The 5109-nt window shown below is 51.9% G+C and overlaps 1 protein-coding gene and 1 pseudogene across 7 annotated transcripts in view; both read right to left on the reverse strand.

The window, feature by feature from the left end:
• RALGPS1 (Ral GEF with PH domain and SH3 binding motif 1) overlaps window positions 1-5109 on the reverse strand; it is a 221240-nt gene that overhangs the window by 49519 nt on the left and 166612 nt on the right. The gene's annotated exons all lie outside the window — the stretch shown is intronic.
• Window positions 3467-4877, reverse strand: LOC102753323 (annotated as a pseudogene).

Raw genomic sequence — 5109 nt, forward strand, 5'->3', positions numbered from 1 at the left:
GCGGGCAGAGAGCAGTGAAGTCAGGCATGGGGAGCGAAGGGAGAATGAATATGGGGGCCCTGAGCAGAGAAATTGAGTGGATGGAGAAATGTAAATTAATAAATACAAGCTGCCATTTAAAATCCATTACATCACTAACTTTAAAATAAGGCCCGTGCTGAGCGCTAGCAAGGCTGTGGTGAAGGGGAAGCCCATACCGCGCTGGCAGCGGGGTAAGTGGGTACAGCCTTTTTGGAAAGCGGTAGAGACTCCAAAGCCAGAAAACTACTGGTCCTTTGACTCAGTAATCCCTCTCCTAGGAGCTTATTCTGAGGGAATAATTTTAAAAGAAGGAAAAACATTGTACGCACAAAGATCTTCATTGTGGGGAAATCTACAGTAGTTAACAACAAAAACTGGAAACATTCTAATGTCAAACAACAGGGAAACAGCTAAGGAAATTAAACTGTATGGCAAAAATGGAGAAATAAAATTATGGAAACATTAAGTGCTGGAGGGGTGGGATTTTAAGTGCTTTAAAAATTTATAGCAGTGTTATCCAGTTGTTTGTGCATTTAAAAAAAGAATGTATTAAACTTTAAGATAAAATTTTATTCTACTAGTTGATATAACTATCAAATTTAAGTTTCTCACCAAAATAGCAACAAATATATATTTACATACTATCATATATTATGCAAATATATGCATACTATGTAAATATATGTGTGTCTATAAATATGTATTTCCACACACATATATGTAAATACAAATAGTCAACAAGCCCCCAAAGAAGAGTGGTTTCCTCCCCAAATACCAGGAAACCTCATGTCTCTCCTCTTCCCAGCTATTTAATTGGAACCCACGTTGAAGGGCACGTGACATACAGATGAGCCCGCGGTGACCCAAGGTCTGACTGACAGCCAGGGGAATGGAGCTTGCATCCCTCCCTGGAGGGAGTCGGCTTTGCTGACCTCAACTGACCTGCCAGGATAGGATAGATGGTGCGCCTCTGTCAGCTCTGCTCCCGCTTCCCTCCAGACATGCCCACCTCTCCCATGGCCTCCAGAGTCCCTGCCCCATCGGCCTTAACACACAAAATGAGGTCGGACCTCTCAGCCTGGCATCCGGGCCCGCGTGGTGTGGCCTGTCTTATACACCACCCGCAGTGTAGGTGCTGCACACTCGTCCATCAGACGCTATTCCTACTCTCAGAGCCTGAGCCCAGGGCTTCTCTTAACCTGCGCGTGGGCGGGTCTGTAAGACGGACTCCCTGGCCCCTAAGCCCTTCCTGGATGGGTCCTCTGTTCCCTGTGAGGTAGCCAGACCTCTGACTCGGAGCCCTGGGCAGGAGAGCCTGCAGCCTTTGCTAGCCCAAAGCCTGGCCTGCCACCTCGACTTACTTCCCGGCACATGGGGAGAAGGCAGAAGAGGCAAGAGGCCTGTCCTCCCAGAATATTCCTCATGAGGCAGCGGACATTTGGAGCGTCATCAGCAGGCATATGCGAGGCGGGTTCTCACAAGCACCTGTGAGGAACACAGGTCCTGGACCGGGCTGTTGAACACATACTCCAGAAGGACAAATTCGGAACAAAGATTCGTTTACAAATAAGGTAAAAACATGCGATAAAATTTCATGTTGTCATTTTCTATATTCAAAACATTGTAAATAAAGATTACATTTTAAAAAAACTTTTAAAAACTGCGTCAGCAAAAGGCTGCCAATTGCCCTTACTTGGGAAAAAATATCCTTTCTTCTGAGATTATGTTCGGCTACACTGCTGGTGTTAAAATGTCCCTTCTTCTAGGAAATAATGATGGTTTATATTTCTTCATTCACCATTTTTAAAAAGTTGGCAGCCTGTGAGAGCCTCCAAACTTTATTTTTGAAGTTCCCTTGCCCATGAAATTGCAGTCTGGGACCCACTAGCCTGAGTCCACATGAGGTTCTCTGGCAGTGGTTGGGCGGTTGGTTGGCGTGGGCCGTGCCAGGGCTGGAAACCCCCAAGGGTGGCTTCTGAGCGCAGAGAGGGAGCCGGCCAGGCAGGAGCAGCTGTGTTGCTGCTACAGGCTGGAGGATCTCTCAAACTCAGAAAATATCTGAAGGTTGAGTAAGCAGGAATTTCAGTTTGCCATAAAAATCTCTTCCTTGAGTTCATCTCTTCCTTTTCTTTCTGTCAGTTTCCATATTACTGTGGGGCTGATCACCTAGGCCCCTATCCCACTCATACCCTCTCCCCTGGCACCTCTTGTTGGCCGGGTGCAGCCATCAAAGCCCCATCTCTGCATCCTCCTCGGGAGGCACCTCCCAGCTCTGCACAGGCTGCGGAGAGCTGCTGGGCCACTCACCCACGCTGCAAGTCCCCAGGGTCCAGTCTTGGCAAGGCCCCAGCCACTCCTTGGTGTCTCTCCTATTCCCTTTGGTGGCTGATTTTCCCCAACAGCCTGCCCATCACCCCACCCACAGCTGCTCCTCCCAGTGGGCACCCTATCCTAAATGAATGACCTCGGCTACCTGCTCTGCCCCCTCACCCGTCTCCACCCGCCTTTCCCTCCTGGCTACCACCCTCACCCCATCCCCTTCAGCACGCACTCCCTGGCCAACCCCATGTTTACCTGGGGATCTTTACTGTCCCCTGTCTATACTACCTTATTTTTAAAAAAATATTTAAAAGAACATCATCCTGGAAAATAGATAAAAGCATAATGAGAAAAACAACTGCCTGCAATCCCACAGCTGTGAAAAGCACTCTCAGGACTGAGGCGTGTCCTCCACATAAACACTCTACAAGTGCCCGCGTGTGCCCATGGCTCTGGTGGACTGTCCCATTGGTGGAAGGCCCCAGGGGTCTCATTCTTCAGTGCAAGTGGGAAGGGCCCCACCCAAGTGAGGTACTGAGCCTGGACACCCAGGCACCTCCTGTGAAAGACCCAAGAAGTGGGCAGGGACTACCGCAGGCCCTTCATGGCTGCACGCAATCAAAGCGATCGCTTTACACAGGAGCCCAGACGGCTCCAGGTTCTGAGAGTGAACCACCGAAGCCCACACATCTGACCCCGTCAGTCAGGCGCACAACTTCGGGGGCACCCCAACGTCACCTCTAAAGATGGGAAGAGAAGCAGGAAAAGAAAGGATGGAGGGTGGAGAGGGGCTGGCAGTGATAAGTAAGCCTGAGCTTTCCTCCTATCGACTCAACACATGATAATGGCAATAATGATAACAATAATCCTCATAACACAAAAGCTGGCCCATGCTGGGAGCTCAGTTGTGTCACGTCCACACAACTGAGTGGACTGCGGCTGTTTACATTAGTTCTGCAAAGTATGGCGCTCTTCACTGGGAGCTGGTGGCGGCCGGGAATGGACATCTGTATCTATTCTGGCATGCATTAGAAAAGCTACAGCATATCGAACCCTTAATATCACAGACATGAATAAAATAGGTTTAAAGAGGAAGTATGAAAGATGGTAGGAGTAGTGAAGATGGTCACAAGGGCTGCAGTTTGGGGAAACACTGTCTTGTCTCACTGGAACCTCCCAGCAGCTGTTCTGTGGAGGATGGGTGGCACCTGGGGAGTGGTGCCTGGGCTTAGGACTCGTGCCTGCCTGACCCCAGAGCCTGGGCCCTCCTGAGGCAGGCTCTGCTTCGTCCCTCGGTCCTCGCTCTGCTGACTCACCCACTGGCCCCTCGATGGCCCACCCACTGGTATTTGGCACCCATCTCCCCGCAGGTCTCTATGTTTTGGTGGTGCTGCCCCAAAGGGCAAACAGGTTTATTGGGACCGCAGCCAGGTAATCAACAGTGGGACTTAACATTTATTTGAAAAACCACAGAGGCAGAAGAAGTAATTCATAGAAGAGACAGGCTTCAGAAACAAGCTATAGAGGTAAAGTAAAGACCCTTGGAACTCAGAAGTAAGGAAAGTAAGGTGACATGTGTGTGTGGGGGGTATGAGGGAGGAAGGGGAAAAGGCGCAGGGCGTACTCCTGGGGGGAGAGGGATGGGTCCTCCTCCATCCTAAGGGTTTTAAGGGTTGAGATTTAAGGGGGTGTCCCAGGGGAAGATCTTAATAGAATGTTCATCAGCTTTCCAAGTGTGTCCTTTCAGGGTCAGGGTCTCCACTGATTGGTTGGCACCAGGGCAGGGGGTCATTATTCAATGCAGCTTGGTCCTGAGGTCATGGTGTTGCTTGTCACATTTTGCTGCTTTTCTGGGCCTGCAGCTAAAATACTACTGAGGCCTAGATGTCATCTCCAGGGAGGAAAGGTCACCCTGGGACGAGTGTCCTTTGCTAGGCACCCAGGGCTTTCTGCCCTGGTGACTTTCACCTTCCTCCTGGATCGCAGAGGAGTTGGAGGAGCCCTTGGCCACGTTGATGAGCTCATCTCACTTGGTGATGGTCCTGATGCTCTGGAGGGCAGCCTCTCGGGCACCTGAGCATCGCAGCCAGATGGGCTGATTCACACAGCACAGCTGTCGGCTCACAGGCCGGCTCACCCATCGCGAGTCGCGTCCTCTCGGGGCCACTGTCAGTGATGGCATTCACCATGACCCGCGGGGCGAGGGTGGGGGTGGAGGGCGGATTCTCGCCAGTGAGCAGGTGGACGGCCTGGAAGGCATGCCCAACGATGCGCATAGTCACGAGCTCCATGCCATTGCTGCGGCCGTGCATCGCAGTGAGTTGGTGAGGTGCTCCACAGTGGGCACTGCGCCTGGCAGGAGTGTTTGGCCACATGGTGCCCTGCACTATGGGGCAGGTACTTGGCACACTTCTTCACCACAAGGTGATCCTGCACAGAAATGCCACTGATCTGTCCATCACCATTGCTCTACTTTCTGAAGAGCTTGACTTCAGGGTCTCTGCTCCTGCAGGTGCAGCCGCCTCCCACTGGGTCATCCTGAGAGTGCAGCTGGGGGGACGGAGGTATCTCTGCCACCCTGCCTGGACCACGTGCTGCCCTGCCTGGACCACATGCTGCTCTGTAGGGACCACGTGCCGCCCTGCCTGGACCACGTGCCGACCTCCCTGGACATGTGCCGCCCTCCCTGGACACGTGCCGCCCTGCCTGGACCACGTGCTGCTCTGCAGGGACCACGTGCCGCCCTGCTGGACCACGTGCTGCTCTGCA

The sequence above is a fragment of the Myotis davidii genome, unplaced genomic scaffold, assembly GCF_000327345.1.
Source record: "Myotis davidii unplaced genomic scaffold, ASM32734v1 scaffold142, whole genome shotgun sequence".
NCBI lineage: Eukaryota > Metazoa > Chordata > Mammalia > Chiroptera > Vespertilionidae > Myotis > Myotis davidii.